Here is a 21029-nt window from a genome sequence, read left to right as displayed (position 1 = left end):
CCGCCAAAATTATATTACTGTCAACATCACACAATAATAAGGAAAAAAATGTAATACAATTTTGGAATAATTGTATTGCGTCTGCCACCTGTAAGACATTCTGAAGCAACTATTCTTCATGAGATGATAAATAGTTATATCTCTTTTTGTAGTAAAATTAAGTTGGTATGTATGTTTGTGTTCATTACTCCAGAATATTTTATAAGTTGGTTGTGACTTTTTGGTTTTTATTGAACTAACTTTCTGTCCGCGGCTTCGCTTATTATTTTCATAAAATATTTCTACATGACGTGTTGTATACACAGTTGGGTAATACAATATTTGGTATTTAGATTTTTCCACAGTCCACTATATTATAATTTATTTATTTTAACCAGTTTGTAGAAATGCAGTGAAATTCAATTTTCGTATAAGGCATCTTCAGGGAACCTTCGCAGTTAGAGCTTCAGATCTAAGTGTAATCTCGAATATTCCAATTTGCTAGCGCTTCTGAAACTAGGTGTAGTTTCATTATACTGATAACTAAGTACCACACTTTAGGGCTTTTGATTTAGTCGGATTAACATTCCCCTGTGGGTTATGTAATGAAATTAAATTACTACATAGTATAAAACAAAGTTGCTTTCTCTGTCCCTATTTTCCTATGTCCCTTTGTATGCTTAAATCTTTAAAACTACGCAACGGATTTTGCGGTTTTTAATAGATAGAGTGATTCAAGAGGAAGGTTTTAGTATATAATTTATTAGGTTTTAGAGAAAGCGGGCGAAGCCGCGGGCGGTAAGCTAAGTATATCTATGTAAGACTTAAATAAGTACTTACTTAGTATACTTATTATATTATTATACATAGAATACATAGAATCTCATCAGCAATTCACTATCAATCAATTTACGATTACACGACTCTAGTCTCTATCTATTACAGTTCACACAAAAAACATTTTCCTACTAAAAAAAATATTCCTTAAACAAGAGTCCAATAATTAGTGCCCATAGACGCTATCCCGGTTCGGAAATGAGTGGAGAAAAATCGTTCGTTCGAAAACGTTCAAGCTATTTCTATTCTTGCTACAGATTAAAAATAGATTAATCTCCGTTACATTTCTGAACACAATTCGTCACTTTTAGTGTGTTTAATATAGTGATACACATATGAAGATGTTGGAATTAATAACTTTAAATTGACGGTTAAAAAAATCCGGACATGTTTCAGTAATAGTTAAAGGTGGTGTGTTTTACAAATTTCAATTTTTCAAACCTTTTCAAGTTTTAAATGATTTTATCCACGATTTCAGCGAAAATACATGGTCAAACGTAATTTTTTCATAATATTTTTTTAAACAATGAAACAATGGAGTGCACAAAAATTTTTTGGGTAAACATTGCAATTTATAGCTCAATAAACAATACCACATCGATCATATTAATTCATTCACTATAACTCTAATCCAAGGTGAAAACCCCCAGGCGCTCCACTATATTTTTATTTTTTATTTGATTTTTTACATACATCTATTTATTATCCTTACAGCTATTTTATTACAATATTTATAATCATTCTGTTACAAAACAATACGCCTATAAAAAGGAATACCAATGACAAAACAGTTGTGACAAAATAAGTTTACATTTAATGCTAACAAAAATCGAAGAAGACGAAAAAGTCCATTATAATATGTGTGTTACAGACATGATTATAATAAATAGTTAAGAAGAATATCGTAAAAGCAATTATATTTTAATCCTCTAGTTTATGATATTATATTGAAGTAATTATATGAATTAAATTAAATATCAGACGAATTAATAAATATAAGACGAAGCATGAAATTTTCAAAAGTAAAATAAGACAAATAAAAAGCCTTAATGTTTTACGATTACACAGTATTGCAACTAAACACATGTTAAATATCAATGCGTACTAAATAAATACAATATAATTAACAAGCAAAACAAAATAATATTATGGTACGGGAGCTATTAACGTTTTAAAAAAAGTCATTTTAGTATAGTTGGGTTTTTGATATACTGTTTCTTTTGCTATTTCGGTTAGAGTCCGGGCTGTCTGGCTGGCGGTAGTAGTTGCGTTTATTAGTGCGCACAGGAAAATATCCGTAATTTAAAGTCATTTATTAACACGTAATTTTTAATCTTTTGCCTTTAGATAGATCCATCAGAAATATTTTTTTATTGCAAGACGTTTTTTTCGTTGTTAAATGGTGCCAGACGCAATTTTTTATTTCAAAATAATTAAAATGTCATCGAAATAAGTGAAATTACATCAACATGAGTCCGCTTAAAAGGTAAGTAATAACTTTATTACTTATATTATATTATCCTTTTTAAAGTGAAACTTTTATTACATCGTCTCAAACTTTTTGGTCTGTGTAGCGCATGTCGCGTGACGGTCGGCTGCCGAGTAGGTATAAAGCAGTGTTCGGAACCGTACGATAATTATCGTACAAATACGATAATTTTGTGCCTAAGTTTCACTTTTACCGTGGTTTCATAAAACCACACAACATTTTTAATACTTATATTGAATAATTAGTAAACTAATATTTTTATTAGATGGTTTCATATTTATTACACTTTTGGGTATTAATATGAATTTGATGATATTTGGTTTTTATCAAGTTTACATTAACGTCCTATTTGAGGTTCGTTGGGAAAAGGAGGCACCATGGTAGATTGTTGCTAAAAAATTGTAAATAGTAAAATGAATATTATACATAGTATATCCTTCACGGGGACTCATGTTGATGGAATTTCACTTATTTCGATGACATTTTAATGATTTTGAAATAAAAAATTGCGTCTGGCACTTTTAACAACGAAAAAAACGTCTTGCAATAAAAAAAAAAAATTGTTTCTGATGGATCTATCTAAAGGCAAAAGATAAAAAATTACGCGTTAATAAATGACTTTAAATTACGGATATTTTCCTGTGCAGATAAGATGCGCACTAATAAACGCAACCACTGCGGCCAGCCAGACAGCCCGGACTCTAACCGAAATAGGAAGAGAAACAGTATATCAAAGAACCAACTATACTAAAATTCTCTCTTGTCAACGTTGGTAGCTCCTATACGATTATGCTTATAAGGGTGCACTCACACACATCAGTCACCGTCACGGCACGTCACCGGACAGGATTAAAAAAAAATATGTATCAATAGTTCTAGTATGACTCTGTTCCCACACGACAGTCGCCGGCACGAAATCTATCAGTGACGTCACCGGTCAGGCACGTCAAATAATCTTTCCATACATGTATCATACTTTTATCCCCACTCACCCGGTGCCGTCACGTCTCAGTTCAGTCAGCGTCGTGCTACCGTCAATTGCTACATGTTCTCTAGCGTGACACACGTCTAATCACTGACTAACCTGATGTATGTGTTCAATGATTCAGTCAAACCGGCGACGTGACTGACGGACAACATGACGGTGACTGGTGTTTGTGGATACGTACACAAACCGTCACCGATCAGTCATCGGTGACTTGACGGTGACTGATGTGTGTGAGTGCACCCTAAATCAGTAACTAGCTTTGATTCTCCGAGGAACGCTTTTATTAGAAGGAATATCGTTAAACTAACAAAACAATAAATTGAAGATACTGTTAATGAGGATTTGCTTCAAAGAAAAATTCAAAGATGAAAGTCTCCAATCTTTACATAGAAGTTATTCTTAGCGCTACTCAAAATCTATCTTGATCACTTCAAAAAAATATTTATAGACAAAATTATTAACTTCTAGTATAGAGTCACTGCTATACACATTCTCATGAAATTTGAAAATGTTTAGAAGAAATTTCCATTTTCATCAAAAAAAAAGTGTATGCCGAGCCACGTATCAGAAGTGAAACTTATTTGGCAAGATTCAAAGATACCAAAATCGTCGCCTTGCTCCATAACGTGACGGTATTGCAATGACGCGACCTTGAAATTTTACTCTCAACTCGCCTAAAGAAGTTTTACTTCAAAGTTCAAAATTTCGAAACCAAAATCGAACCAATTTTAATCCTACTTCCATATTTTAAAGTTGATTTTTATTCGTATTTATTCAAAAAGGGTGAATAGGTTTTTTATTGTAAAGGGAAATTTAATTTAAACGGAATATTTTTATTTGAAATGTAACGAACAGAATGTGTATTTGCTCAAATCCTATTCGTACACTGGTTTTAACCTTTTACGTAGCGTTTTTAAATCCATAAAAAGATGAAAAATAAATATGAAAGAACAAAGGCAATTGTTTCCATCAGCCGTAATAGCATATTGTACGTTATTTTTACATTAATCTTTAATGGACTACGTGTATAAAATTAAATTTAGTACATGTTAGTTGTTACTCGGTAAACTTGTAGTTTGCTAATAGCAAAGGATTTTTTATCTGTCTCTTGTTTCGATTTCACTAAATAATTGTGATGTGCTAATCGTAGATTTAAAATGTGGCTATTTGCCAGAAGTTAATTTTTATTCGCTATTTTATGTGTAACATTATTTACTGCAGATCGAATATCGTTGTGGTTAGGAATAGACTTTATTTTGGACTTTGGAGCATTATGGAAGAAAATATGTTTGAATGTTGGTAACTAGTAACTTAAAAATTCCTATAGCTATATTTTCTTATATTATTTGAAAAGTTCTGATTTGAATGCTATGAAACTTAATATCAAATTCAATTGTTGGACTGGTTTCAAAAATTATTTCACAAGAGAAAGACATATAATATAATATATATGTATATACCTAATATTATTATTCCTGAGTGACAAACAGAAAAAGATATTGACATATTTTGTACTAGCTGTGCCCCGCCGTGCTCCGCTCCTGTTGGTTTTAGCGTGATGGTATAAAGCCAATAGCCTTCCTCGATAAATGGGCTATCTAACACCGAAAGAATTTTTCAAATCAGACGAGTAATTCCTGAGATTAGCGCGTTCAAACAAAGAAACTTTTAAGCTTTATAATATTACATAGTATAGATAAGTACATATGTCAGGAAAATCCGGGTGGTGCAGTTGTTCAGTTAAATTTAATGATGATTAATCATGTTTTCCTTGTTGTAACTCTTATTTGCATATGATTTATGATCCGTACAAAGTAATTTTGAAGATATTTCGTCCTTATTATTCGTAACTCAATCACATGGGAAATAAAGGACGTCATACGATTTCTGATTCTGTATACCGTACGTATTTTCTACTTTGTATCAAGTTATGGTGAAAATGGATTCAATTATGAAACATTTTTTATTCATTTATGTATCGTAATGAGTGTCTGCGATCACTTCCTGTTAAGTTACCTCAAAATGAATAAAAAAAAAAAAGTGTGTGCGTGTAACCTTTACGCGCGATTGAAGTAAAACTTCTTTGGCGTTGACGACATATATCACTGAAATGATTAAATATTAACTTAAATAAATAAATAAATATTATATTATAATTTAATTATATTTATTATTCATGTGCTTTACAAAGATTATTTAAATGTTATATTAATATTATTCATTCGAAACAGGTAATTGAATGTCATAATAATTTCTTACGTACGAAATTATAGGTTTGTGGTAACTATAATGTGAAACATAAATTTTACTCTCTAAATTTGCTACTTTTCTTGAAAATACAGCATCTATCGTTGTACCGAAACGCGTTGTTGAATGAAGTCGAGAAGTATTCATAGATAAATCAAATTTTTCTTCTAAAAAATCAATTAACGGCTGAGATTCCTGAGAGCGAAAATTAACATTAAAATCTCCAGTTAGAATCATCGGTAATTCATGATAATTACTATTTAAAAGTCGAGAACCTTCAATTGTGAAGTGAAGTAATTGCTGATGAATAAATTTTATGATATTTGTCAGGCTAGTATTTGTAGAAATGTTACGGCTAAAGGTAGGTGAGAACATAAACTTAAGATTAGCCGGCTAAACTTAGGTTTATTTTCGACGAGGTGTTAATGTTAGTTTGTTCTATCTTTAGCCGGCTAAACTTAAGTGTAACCGCAGGCCCGTGGCTAAAAATGTCGGGGTGGGTAGATTTGGTTACTATAATACATGTAAGGAACAGGGCGAGTGTTTTCTGGCACTTCGCCGGCTGCTGCCGCAGCACGCTCGCTGCGCTCGCTCGGCTCGTGCGGGTCTTAAGAGTTCTAACCTAACCTAACCTAGCCACCAGCTTTCTGCCCTGAGTCGGGGTGGGTAGATTTGGTTACTATAATACATGTAAGGAACAGGGCGAGTGTTTTCTGGCACTGTGCGGGCCCCTCAAGCCCTCCACCGGCCCGGCGCTAACCAAATCTACCCACCCCGACATTTTTAGCCACGGGCCTGCGGTTACACTTAAGTTTAGCCGGCTAAAGATAGAACAAACTAACATTAACACCTCGTCGAAAATAAACCTAAGTTTAGCCGGCTAATTTATGTTCTCACCTACCTTTAGCCGTGACAGAAATATAAATAACAACGATAATCACAGGTTGGTCATTCGTATTAACACATCGAACCAAGGCGATGTCACCAATTTGTGAAACCTCATCGGAAATTTGTGATAATATCGTTTGTGAAATATTTTGAATTGGTGTTACATTGTTCAGTGTATCTGTAGATGAATGATATACAGCTACTCCACCAGCAGTTGAGTTGGGTCGTTTGTATTGGGTAACGCAATAAAAATTTTCAATAAGAATTTGTTCGTCATTTTTCATCCAAGTTTCGGAAAATAACAGCAATGTGGACATTTTTAATACTTTATCATTCAGATCAGAAACATGAGCACGTAAACTTTGGCAGTTGAAGGAAAATAGTGTAATGTTACTCTCATTTACAAGGTTATATAATTCTTCCTGTTGTGTTATTAGGCGAGAATTTGAAAGTCTTTCAAATTCACACTGTAAATCAACTATTCCCCCTGGACGCTTTCTTCCATGATAAAATTTGTTGTCATCGGTGTTTGAGACAATGAACAATCCATTTATATCAGTTACTCGTGATAATGCTACATATAACAGCTGCTGACTGTGACTTTTATTGTATTCATAAACGATTTGATCAAAAGTACCACCTTGAGACTTATGTATTGTAAGCGCACAAGCAGATACTAATGGAAAGTGATTTCTTTTATGCAAATATTGTCTTATTTCTATTCATTGGTACAGATGACGATCTTCATAAAATTGGGACTGCTGTTCTACTAATGTTTAGAGTTTGAATATGATGGGCAGCTTTTTTCCTAATTTTCTCTCCTATCTTACCAGGAAACTCAAGCCAGCGTATGATGTTATCACTGTCATCACGTTCAATATACACTAACTTTCCAACACAACCGTTGGCTAAGCCATCAGATACATCAATATTGGTTGTAATAATGTAAAATTTGTTAAGAACTAATATGATTTCATAAGGCGATCCTCCTGTATCAATAACTGACATTTTATGAAATTGTTGGCGTACATATGCTTCTTGTTCAACTGAATGACAACCTATATACATATCTGTTGCTATGGAATATGGATACTACTTTGTCTTCAGCAATATTTAAAATAGATTGATTATAATCCGCAACATGTTTATTTTTATTTTTAATTTACTTATTTTAAAAGTAATAAATAAACAAGTATATTTAGAGATTTTCAAAAAATTTTGCAATTTAAAATAATGTTTTTAAAACTGTTGAATTTTTCATTCACTTTGCTATTCACAATTGATCCGTTTGAAAATTTGAAAATAAATAATCCTAATTGATTATGATATTTGCCAATAGCTGGCGTATAAGTCAAGAAGCGTGTAGTATATGACATATACTTACAACCAATCAGAATTATTATTTTTAAATGGCGGAAACTACACAGACTATAGTAAGCGTTACTTCCGTCAGAAAAAAAATCTGAGTTACTCCCTAGTCGCGCCTAAAGAAGTTTTACTTCAAAAACGTGTAAAAATATAAAATTATATTATGAATTTTGAAGCTTCGTTGTTTTACAAACGAAACCGGAATCATGAAATCGAATTAAAAAGCTTTATTTTGATATCATCCCTGCAGTAGTGCTGTCTAGAAACCAAGAACAATGGACAACATTAAAAATAACTGGAACGAAACGTTTTTATCGATAGAATGAAAATAAAACCAAAAAGCGAAAAAAACTGCCTTAAACAAATCACTTAAGAAACTGTTTTTATTCCTATTTATATGGAAGAATGTGATTGATAGCGATTTTAAATCCTGTAATTAATCAAATAAAACAATTTGTTTCTACTAAGCTAAAAAAATCCGTGTAACGAAACGTAATACATCTATTGGCTGCTTTGAAAGACGTCAGATTCTTCCTGTCGTAGTTGTAATGTTTTTAACATAAACAATGTTTTTATTTCCTATTTTAAAATGTAATTGCTACAACTTAAGAGCGTTTAATATTACAACAGAACATGAATAATAGCATAGCTGTGCAAATGGCTACCTATCCTAATATTATGTACCTACTCCTAGTCATAAATCACGTACCTACCTACCTACTTAACTAATAATTTCTTATTTAATCAGTTTTCCCGTTCGCTAAAATCGTATAAGGTCCAGAAACTTGAGGTACACACACTTATATCACTTATTTTCTATACTATTTATAACCAAATCGGGTCTCTGTGTTTGTGGTAACTTCGCTGTTTCCGATTTCCGAGCTTGGAATCGTGACAATGTATGTGATGTTTTCTAATATTTATTTATTCATTCATTTAAATATATTGTACCCAACGATTCGGATGGGTCACACAAAACAAATCGCTCATTATCAGTTAGTTTTTATGTAGGAATGAGGTGAATGTTTGCACATCGTGTTTCTAAAGATTCCGGTTAAAACATGTAAAAGTAATGTCACCACTGTAATCTGGGGACTTCAAGGAACAAATTAACACACATTTCATTAATATACGCTAAGAAATTGAGGTGGGCCTATTCTCCAAACAAAAAAAATCGTCTCCTTTTCACCCCATTGTTATAAATGTAAACATAAAACAGGATATTATAATTAAAATCCCAAACCCTTCCTCAAAATGGACAGACGTTGAAGGGTCGGAAATTTTAAGATGTTCCAAGCTATAATGGATGACTAATTTGTTTATGGACGCCCAATAAAGACGGAATTATATCCATTTATCAACTGACTTCAAAAAAGGAGGTTCTCAATTCGATTGTATTTCTATTTATTCAATATATTATTATCTTAGGTTTCAGGGGTTTCGACTGGGTGATACCATTTTGATGATATTTTTTAATTGAATACTATTATTATTATAATATTACCTTGTTCAGTGTCCACGTCGGGGAAACATTACTTAAGTAATAGCCAATAGTTAGTTAACAAGGCAATTGGTGCGTTCAACCATGCGTATATAAATTTAATTGTTAACAGTTGAAGGCAATAACAATTCACACCGAAAATATTGCTTGATTGAAACATAATAATACGGAAGAAATATTAATTAACATATCACATGCCCGAAAGAACGTAATTTTTTTTCAAAAAATTCCAATTCTAAAAATGAAAGCGACGATTTTTTTTTATTTAACAATGAGAACAGACGCTATGGTTTAAAATTTAGAACGATTTTTTTTTCTTTTTTTAAGAGAACCAGTCCACAGACACGTATAACATGCTAATTCCATTTTTAAATTTCATACATTTTTACCAGAAATTAGGCGTCTAATTTGAAATAATGTATCATATTTTGTTTTTCAGGGTACTTTGTGCAAAGGTCATGGATATCGTAATTCTCTCTATTATAATGGAAAACGTCCGTTAACAGGCAACAAGATAATTATTATTTATAATGCAAACATAAACCCGTCTATTACGCACTCATCACATTGTATGTTTTAAAACAACAGTAACGTTACGGCCTTTAGCATTTTTTATTTCATTTAAATACAGCTTTTATTTGTTGTTAAATATTTTATGACTTTGAATTTATTGTGTTAATACTAAATAGGAAGTAAAATTATATAACTAACAACATAATATAAACAACATAAATAGTTTAAATACGTTAGGTTTATTTTATTAGTAACTAGCTTTCCGCCTGCGGCTTCGCCCGCGTTTTCAAAGAAAAACCCGCATAGTTCCCGTTCCCGGGGGATTTCCGGGATAAAACCTAGCCTATGTTACTCGTGGATAATGTAGCTTTCGAATGGTGAAAGAATTTTTAAAATCGGTCCAGTAGTTTATGAGCCTATTCATTACAATCAAACAAACAAACAAACAAAGTTTTCCTCTTTATAATATTAAATTGTAGATAGACATGCATTATTATAGGTAGGTACTTGTAAACTAAAACATTTTCATTTTTCATTGAAATAAATAAAAGTAAAATAAATAAGAATAAAGCTAGAAGCGTTCATGTAGGTATAATATATTAAACCCTCTACTTGGACAACACTTATGAAGCATTTTATCAAATAATACACCTATTCGTAACTGAACTTTGCTTGTGGTTTTTTTCAGAAGAAACTCTATGGATCAATTTATTTCTCGAAATTTAAGTCAAACAATGTTTATTACGAAAAAAAGTCAAACATACAGGTCCTACTATTGATAAACCCCGTTTTTAAAATATCTGTACTATCGATGGTGTTTCCAGGAAAATCACTTGTTTGAATTATTCATAATATTATGTAGTATGTAATAATATGTAATTTAAAAATATTTTGCCATCGCAAACCGCTTTTTTCTACTGTATAATTCACACAAGATAAATAATGTTATAAAACTAAAAGCTTGTGTTTATTTAAAATGGCGCATTCAAACGAATATTTATGAAAAGTTCGTAAAACAAAATGAGAGGTTCAAAATATTGAATATAAGTAGTTTACTTCACATATAAAATAAAAACAGAAGAAGAAAATTGTTTTCTTACTGCTAATGAGCAATCCAAATTATAATAAAGGCAAAATATCCGTGTGAAAGACGTTAAATTTTTATGTTTTATAGTTGTTTATCCTTGTATTATGAAATGTGTTTATCTTCGCGCACCCTCGCCAAGAACATTATGACAGAATTCGGAACCGACGCGTTGCGATCGACCGCCTCCAAGCGACTTTCCCGCGCTTCGATGAAAACTTTTTGCCCGCTCTATTGCGTTATCTGTGGCGCTCGCTGTTCGAAAAAAAGAAATGATATTGCCGCGAAAATTTTGTTTATGGTAATTTTTTCAAGGAACTATTTGTGAATAAGTTGTGTGATAATTATGTTTGGATTGCGCGTGCATTTTAGCGTGTTTTCAAGGTTAGTAATATTTATAATTTTTACTTTTATTTTTTCCAATAAATTTAAAATGCGTGTAATTGTAATGCTGATAGCATCAGTTTTGTTTCGTATGTTGGTTATCTTTCTTATCTATCTTGGTCTTTGATCTATATATAGTTATAATTAGCTTTGTTTTACAGATGTCTGTTTTTCTTTTTCAAATGAGAGCAAACGTTTGGTATTCATTTAAAGCTGAGTATTCTCAGAACTGACTTAATGGTTTTCATTTCGTTGGATTTTTATTACGGAAGATAAAGTTTCGTTCCACTTAACACGAATATAATAAATAATAATTGTAGGTAGAGTACTTGAATATCAGAAAATATTTATAATTATTACTTACATCTATACCTTAAAAATAATATACAAAAATTTATCAATAAGTACAATTCAAAAAAATAATCATTAATTATTTTAAACAAAAAATACTACAGATAATCTAGATTCTAGGTGATAATAATAAATTCATTTTATATTAGTTTATCTGTGCTATTCCAGATAAGCTAGATGATAAGAATATTTAATTCATGAACCTAGTTACTTATTATAAACCTTATTCGCTAGGTTTTTAACATTTTAGGATGATGGTCACGTCGGTCGCTTAGTTTAGCCAGGTCTTCTGGTATTTTTATTAATTTTATTGTACTTATTCAGTATTCAACTGAAGTTATTCCGCAAATACTTAATTTATTATTTTTGCCATCGGAAATATATTTATTGTACGTATTTTTACATTATCTATCTCTACCTAATGAACCGTATTTCAAGGTAAAAGCTTTTTTGATTGAGAATAAAAAGAAGAAAAAGTCTTTTAAGAATAATTGTATCCACCGACTTACTCGTATATATGTTATGAACAAAATAACTAATCTTAAATTAGTTTAGGTATATGATTTTAATTTGCCAACTTAACCTTTATTTAAATTAATCATTTTTGAATATTTTTATGAAACAATGCAGGTATAACAGATGTTTATAATGTTCTTGATAGTGTTTAATTAACACTTTTTAATTTGTATATTTGTTATTCATTTTAACTGACTCATTGATAAGCTAAACAGGACACCCAAAAGCTTTGAAACTGACATTGTAAACAGTAAGTATTGGACACGGTCGCGGTGGTTTGAACATCATCTTTAATTTCTAAACGTAAAACTAAAAATGAAACATAAGGGAATCATTTATAACGGATGAAAGTAAACATCTGCTGACTGATGAGTCATCTATGAGTCATCTATACTGTCCCACAAACTGAAACTGAAAAACTATCAAACTTTCAGATTTTATCTATAACAGAGTATATAACATTCTTGCATGTCTTGTTCTTATGTTTTTTTATCAATGCAACATTATTTTATCCATATCCTATCCTATCCTATCCTACTAATATTATAAATGCGAGTTTGTGAGGATGTGTATGTGTGTGTTTGTTACTCTTTCACGCAAATGCTACTGAACCGATTACAATTAAATTAAGCACACATATAGAGGGTAACTTGGATTAACACATAGGATAGGTTTTATCCCGGAAATCCCACGGGAACGGGATCTATGCGGGTTTTTCTTTAAAAACGCGGGCGTTACCTATATAAATAGATCTCTATCTCGGGCAAGTTTAAGAATCAATCAATCAGAGTACGTACTGTATTAGATTGCAATTGGATTTATCCTAAGATTTTTTCACATGAATTATTATTTATATGTCAAATATCTTTAAACAATTTCCTTTTCTTCGACTTTAGCAAGTAAAAGCTCCAATCTCCAAGCTCCGAGTTTTTTCTAGGAATTAGGAAAAGTAGGTTACATTTTGGATAGACTTTCCTGCGACATATTAACGACATGGGTGCGGGGACAAACAAGACATATACTCGGCAATTAAGTGCGATTGTCCATGTCATGCCTACCGGTTTTCTTAAGGCCAGGTTTTAGGGTACCTATTCTGGGAAATCTTTATTAGATTGAATCAAGCAAACAAACAAACTCAAACATTTATTTATTCAATTAGACTTCTTCTAGAAGCACTTTTGAATCGCATTACATATTTTTAATATTTACCACCGATTCGGAAAGCAGTACGTACCTATGGGAAAAAACCGGCAAGAAACTCCATAGAATCTTAAGAAAGCACATTGAAAAATGTTTATTCTTATGAAATATATTTTTTGAATCTTATTCAGGTGATGTTGCAAACTGAAAAAAAGACAATCTTATGATATGTACCTACTTTTAATCAAAATGGCTAGTTTGCGTGGTAGAGCATAATATTTGTATCATGTATTTTTTGCAGCGGATGCGATGTATTTTTTTCTTTCTCTGATTGATGTTAGATACATTAATTCCTGAATGTTTATGTCTTATATGATTTTACAATTCAGACGTTATGAGTTACATACGGGATATCTGAATATATCACACTTATTAATGTAAATATATTTATAATAATTTTATATACTTTGCTATTCCTGTGTTTAAATCTTACTTTATTGATGACTAGCTGCGCCCCGTGGTGTCACCCGCGTGGCTCCGCTCCTGTTGGTCTTAGCGTGATGATATATAGCCTATAGCCTTCCTCGATAAATTGGCTATTACTTGGCTTTGGCTTGGCTATTACCGAAATAATTTTTCAAATTGGACTAGTATTTCCTGAGATAAGCGCGTCCAAATAAACTCTTCAGCTTTATAATATTAAGTATTGATATTGTTAAGAAATAGTTTGTTGTGTTTTTGAGCGATATAATTTGTTACCTTTTTTATGATTGACGAAATGCTTCGAATAAAGCAAATTTGTAGAAGCATATAATAGAAAACTAAGATTCCTGTGTACAATGCTTGTCTAGTTTAGACATGGGTAGACATACAAGGGTAGATATATTTGCTTGCTGAAATTTATTACTACACTAAGAACATACATATTATTACATTTTACGTAGAAAATTTCTGCTCGTCTTAATATTATTATATTTCTTCGTATTCTTTGGAAGAAAAGTATTTCTCTGTAATACTGGCCTATTTAACCCAAAATTCCTTTATTTTTTACAAGATAAAAAACATCAGAATCTGTTCATAATCTGCCGTTTATAATTATTAGAATTATGTATTGCAACGTTGTACCTACTCCTCAGTGATACATATTATACAATATATAATATTATTTATTTAAGCTAAAATCTCTATTTGTTACGACTTCAGACCGCAGAACAAAATAGAATAAATTCACACACACACATAATGAAACCTTACAGTAATTTATGGGAAAAAATACCTTGGGAACTCGTATTAATTATTAACTTTGTTTTATGGCTTTTGCACCATAACCTGAAGTGTACAAACCCGCGGGCAAAAAGTAACTAATAAATAATTTATTTTTAACACACTTCACCTGTCTGTTTCTATTTTCATATTATGTAACCGACATGTTCGTATGTAACCGACTCCTAGACTCGATTTTGACCCACTTTAAACGGACAGATACAATAATTTCATGAGGATAAGCGTTTTTAAACTATTGCATAGCTTTTGACCTATTGTAAAAATTCCGTAACGAAAAAACCACCCACTCCAACCGGCACAACGATGCGATGCTATGCAATAGCTTTACCGCGGCAGTCCTCGAGTCCCAGTTCCCACACGCTTTTTTTTAAGCTATTGCATAGCTTCTATCGCGGGCCTTGAGCGCGGGGACCGAATCCAGAAATTCCGTAACGAAAAAACCGCACGCTCCCCACTCCGACGGGCACGGAGGTGTGGCTTGAAGGCATAGCATGCAATAGCTTTACCGCGGCAGTCTCCGAGTGCCACACGTCTTTTTTTTTTAGTTTCTGGCTATATTTATTTTCTTACAGTATATTAATCAACATGCAGCAGAACATCAAGGGTTTGATGTCGACAACAAACATTGTTTACACGAAGGTAGCCTCCAAACAGTTTATATTAAAGAAATTCGAATGATTGATAGAAGTTACACATAACAGATATTTCAAGGATAAACACTAGATATTTTAATAAATTATTATTACTCGATATTTTTAAACATGAATGAAGTAGGATATTATAATATTTATTTTTGAATGTAATCTGATTACGAGATCTGTACGACGAGAGAGAAGTAATTTTAACAAAACCAATTTTTATAGTAGTTGCGATTTAGATTTAAATATGAAAACAGACGATTGAGAGGTTATACTTCAATTTGTTTTGTAAAATAAGTAGCTTAGTTACTAAAAAGTAACTGGATACCATAAGTCTAATTTACTTGACCATTTTCTCTATTTTGTAAGAAAATAAATATGTAAGTACCTATATCACAATAACATGAACAACAACAAAACATTTCATTTGAAATAATTACACATTCATTTCGCGCGTATTCTTTCGTTTCGCGCCAAAATCTGACAGTTGAAAACCGAGCATAAGACCTGTCAGCAATAAATCACAGATAGCAGTAACAATAAATAGCAATTGAAAAATTAATGCGAAATATATTTTTCATTGTTTATTATTGTTTCTTTCCAAGCTTCGAGCTCTAGGGAATTTAATATGTTAAGATGTGTGATGAGGAATTCTATCCATGCTAATATCACAAAGTCTGTTACACTTTCACGGCCTAACCACTGGACGGAATTGGATGAAATTTTTAATGAAAGTAGTTGAGGACCTAGGATTATACATAAGTAAGAGTCGAAATTTTTAAATCTATTTTAAAAATGTCTTTTTTTTAAACTATAGGCAATGAATTTCAATAGAAACTTTACGCTTATGGTTACTATACTCTGTCCATTATATTATTTGCTTTTTGACAGCTTCACGCCTATGTAGGATTGTATTGTCTATGTTAAAATGTCATACAAATAATTATCGTACTTCATGGACAGGTCCCGCCCAATTAGTGATGCCTACACAGAATTATTCAATGATGGGTCGATAGATTAAAATAATCGATAGAAATACTCTGTAAAATATATCCGATACAGAAAAACTCTTCTATTATGTTATATAATTTAAACGTAAAGACAACCAAATTGTAAGATAGAAACCAATAAATAATAAAATATTAGTTTAGTTTAGTTTTAACATACAATGCATAGATATGTATGTGGTCTTATTATTACATATCTTATTAGTACATTTACGTTGTAATTATTATTTACGTACCTGATTCGATTTATGATAATATTTTGAATTTATAATTGAAATGGTATCACAATCGATAATCTTTTGAACATCACTTCTGGTATCACCCGTCGAGCTGTCAAAAAGCAATTCTTATAGTGGACAGACTATAAGGGCCTACGTCAATAATTCTTCTTATTTAAAAATTACTTTTTAAGTACCTAGGTAAATAAATTGTAATTTTATTACAATACTGGCGTTGCTGATGCGTAATTTAATAGATGCATGTAGTAAAATTTTCAATCATTTATAGCTCGTAAATTTGATGGCGAATTCGTATAAATAACAATAATAATTGGAGGTCAACCCACGCACATTGAATATTGTAAAAGTAGATACCTCTCCGTTTTCACTTACATGATTACCATTACCAATATCAATAGATAATAAAAAAATCTAGCCATGCCTGCGACTTCTCTTGCGTGTAATAATGGCATTGGAAGGAATTTTAATTTCTTACATTAATTATTTTGAAAACTATGACCTCATTTCGAACTCGTAAAACTAATTTTTCGCATCAAAAAGTATTCGTCTTTTCTACGCAATCATACCGAAACAACTGATCCAATTTCGATTAAATTCGCACATTGATATACAAAATCAACTAACCAGCCAGCAGTCACTTTTCTAACTTTACAAATTAAGAGGAGCGTGGATTAGGTACATAAATATGAATTTTCTTTTAATCCCCACTTTATAAACTTCCGAAGCGTGCATTGTGCAGATCAAAAGCTTAGAATATTTAAGTTAAGTCTAACTAGTTTTCGTATCAGTAAAGTGGATTCTGATAGAGTTATTTATGTATTTGAATTGAATACAAGGCAAATCAATGGATGCCTTACAAAATGTTAAAGATAAACTCCTTATCCTCCATTATCAAGTAAAGTGAAGCTTATATTGTATTTTAGATAGGTAAGCAATATCAGATACACTAGCTTTCCGCCCACGGCTTCGCCCGCGTTTTCAAAGAAAAACCTGCGTATCTCCCGTTCCCGTGGGATTTCCGGGATAAAACCTAGCCTATGTGTTAATCCAAGTTACCCTCTGTATGAAGTTACCCTCCATTGAAATCGGTCCAGTAGTTTATGCGTGAAAACCATACATACATACATAATTACAAACCTTTCCTCTTTATAATATTAGTATAGATTACCGACCTGACATTCAAGATATTACCCAAGAAATATACCAAAATGATAAGTACCAATCCCAATGTCCTTTAATCTCGTTACAAAAACAAATTCAGTACAAATCAGTTTATATCATACCCATATTACCAAAACACCTGAGACAATATAAAATTGAGGAAACCCAAACTTTTATTTCACGAAAGGACCCAAGTGATTTATCCTCTTTAATGCGACTGAAAGTTCTTACAAACTGTTTCCGGTTTATTTAGGATGAAGATTGAGGGCTGGGAATTGTAATCCAATATATTATATTTGGATTTTGTTACATTATTTGTTTTAGAGCTTAGAAGTGATATTTTGATTATTGATGTGGAATCTGTTGGGTCCATTTGAACTACGGATCTTTATAAAAACTTGAAACTTAAACTCAAACATAAAATTGTGTTTAAGTGTACAGTACGAGTCAAAAAAGATGACCACAAATGGCGGCCGTCTGCGCACGTTCACTCATGAAGAAACTCAAACTCCAACTCAAACATTCATTTATTCAATTAGACTACTATTTTATAGCACTTTTGAATCGTCATTACATAAGTATTTTTAACATTTACCACCGATTCGGAAAGCAGTATCTATGGAGAAGAATCGGCAAGAAACTCCATGCTTAGTTGCTCTTTTAAAATCATGTCAATATTAAGAAGATAATAGAATCATGTCAATATTATGAAAAAAAAACATAAGACAAAATAATATTTTATTGTTGGTTAAATAATTTATTTTTCATTTATTTAAAATTAAATCCGCCCGCGCCTCACCTCGCACCTCCATAGGGACCTAAAATATGCCTTCTGCGCCGTGGTCATCTTTCGTGAATCTTACTGTACCTACAACGTTATTGATATATTATACTTATTGTTATTGCAGAAGAGTGTTTAAAATAAAACTTGAAGTAAATAGAAATAAAAGAGGCTGTCGGGTTGTATGCTTGAAACACTGAGGGAATATTCAACACACTGAAATAACGAAATTTATATATTTTTAAAGATAATAGAAATTTTCAGAGTCAATCTCACGATTGAAACTAAGGATATTATTACGTTATGAGATAATATTATGGACGCAATGCCGAAAAACATATTAATTTTAGCAGAGATAGAGTGAAGTTTTGTTTTCGACATTTTTACACCAGAATTCCTTTGGATAGTCCACAAAAATGTCTGTACATAATAAACGATAGGACAATAATGATAGTAGTTTTATTACCCATCAAATTTGAAGGAAGTCGAGACGTAAAAAGGTCTTCGTAATTGGTACTGAACGATAACATCCTATTCTAATAAAAATTAAGGAATATAGATAATAGACGTACATACTAATCTATACTAATATTTTGTTTGTTTGTTTGAACGCGCTAATCTCAGGAACTACTTTTCAAATTTAAAAAATTATTTCGATTTTAGATAGCCCATTTATCGAGGAAGGCTATAGGATATACAATCATCACGCTAAGACCAACAGGAGCGGTGCAATGCGGGTAAAACCGTGGGCCACAGCTAGTATTCAATAAACAACGACGAAACGTTTGGCTCCTCTACTCTTATAGCTTGTTAAAAGTGACTTCTTGAAAAGATTTATTTCAACATAACTAGAAGAATAAACAATCTAGAAATAAAACACGCTACTAAATTCCAAGAATAGCTTAACGTTCTTAAAAGTCGTTCTCTTGCTACGCAATTTAGCAAACGAGATCTGTCTGAGACAACAGTATGATTTTTATAAATTGGTCGTGTTTTACTTTTGCCATTGGTTAACTTTATTATACCCGGAAAACTAATAGGTCTCTAGAGACCGCTTGGATACGTTGACGTACCTACTTGTTATTTTAATAAAATATGTCCTAGGCAAATATTATATTAGTCAGGCGTCAAGCACATAATTATTTTGATATTATCTTCCTGTTATCAAAAGTTTTAATGCTGATAATTTATGAAAATCTTTATCTTTTTCTTTCAAAATACATTTTAACAACCATATAATAGTCTAAATCGCGCTTAGAAAGTACGAAGGACCTAGAAGTATCTGTTGAAATACTGATAGCAGAACCAAATATTTATCATGTAGGGCGATACGGCGTCTAATGCATATAAATGGCAGTGTGGGTATGCGTAGGCTGATGTAAATGATGTAGACATTCCATAGTTATTCATTAATATGTGAGGAACTGAAGCTCACCAATGTAGGTAACATTAGTGTATATAAAAAAATAAAATAAAATAATATTTATTAGCAAATTTTACACAGTTCACAATTTTGCTCTGCCTTCTGAACTAGGTTGATACCTGTGTCTCAGAAAACAGTGCCTTCCCTTATGAGTTCATACAAGTATTATAAAATACGTAAACAGAATATTCTAGTTACAGATTAATAACAATTAAAGAATAAAAATTACTAGTTAATTATAAATATATATATATATATGACGATACATGAATTGGACAGGTGGATAAGCGTGAGTATGTGTGTGTGTGTGTGTGTGTGTGTGTGTGTGTGTGTGTGTGTGCGTGTGTGTGTATGTGTCAGTGAGTGGAATATTATGATTTATTGTGTTTTTGATTTTGACACCTATTTAATAAAAGTGAAGAGACTTTCAGTTTGGAGATAATCCAGGCTTTTCCTATTTTATTACTTCAATTTTTGTTCATAACTTTAGAACTATGCTTTAAAAAATGGTCCATTAGTCTATACTAGTCATATTACTTCCATTTCTTTGGATAAGTATATTTAGTTATGCAGAAGAAATGGTACATACTTAGTGTTCGTGGCCTCATTGAAATGGAAAAATTGATAACAGTTTCCTAAGCGATGTATGTACTCAAAGACTTAAGTGTGATGTCAAGAACCAAGTGACGGTTTCTCGATCGCGTAATTGTGTGGAGAATATTCCATCAGTCTGAATTGAACAGTGATGGAGAGATAGTGACAGTTTCAGAATGTAAATCATATAAATAATGCCTATTATATTTTAATCTGTGTTAAAGCAATTTTTTAAGAACCTTGATGTGAATTGAAGAAAGAGAAGTATGTTTATTATGATAAACATATTTCTCTTTCTTCTCTAACTCGTAACACTGGAGTAAAATTAACCTTATTACGAGCATTTTATTGAGCGCGTTCAAACAAACAAACTCTTCAGCTTTATAATATTAGTATAGATTTAATTGTCTAATAATGTTTTATATTTTAATGCTTCGAAACGATATTATTTAGAATGATAATACATTTCTTGTTTTATAACTACGATAAGAAAATTCTTAAAATAGAATGGATACTCATCGTACCGTAAATCGATTGGAGCGAACTATAACTTTTAAATCGCAATGAGAAAAAGGCGATATAAATTTAAATATCGTAATAAAATGTTATATATCGTT

General features: G+C 31.6%; 1 protein-coding gene across 1 annotated transcript in view; it reads left to right on the top strand.

The window, feature by feature from the left end:
• Positions 1-11066: 11066 nt before the first annotated feature.
• LOC149485441 (RYamide receptor-like) overlaps positions 11067-21029 on the top strand; it is a 61186-nt gene continuing 51223 nt past the window's right edge. Inside the window, exon 1 of the mRNA XM_089700314.1 lies at positions 11067-11278. The gene's annotated coding sequence lies outside the window, so the exon portion shown is untranslated. The remainder of the gene's footprint in view (positions 11279-21029) is intronic.

The sequence above is a fragment of the Colias philodice genome, chromosome 10 (assembly GCF_061535455.1).
Source record: "Colias philodice isolate Cphi_HAF_F1 chromosome 10, ilColPhil1 Martin Lab GWU primary, whole genome shotgun sequence".
Taxonomy (NCBI): domain Eukaryota; kingdom Metazoa; phylum Arthropoda; class Insecta; order Lepidoptera; family Pieridae; genus Colias; species Colias philodice.
The sequence above is the reverse complement of the archived record's forward strand: the minus strand, read 5'-3'. Positions and strand labels throughout refer to the sequence as shown.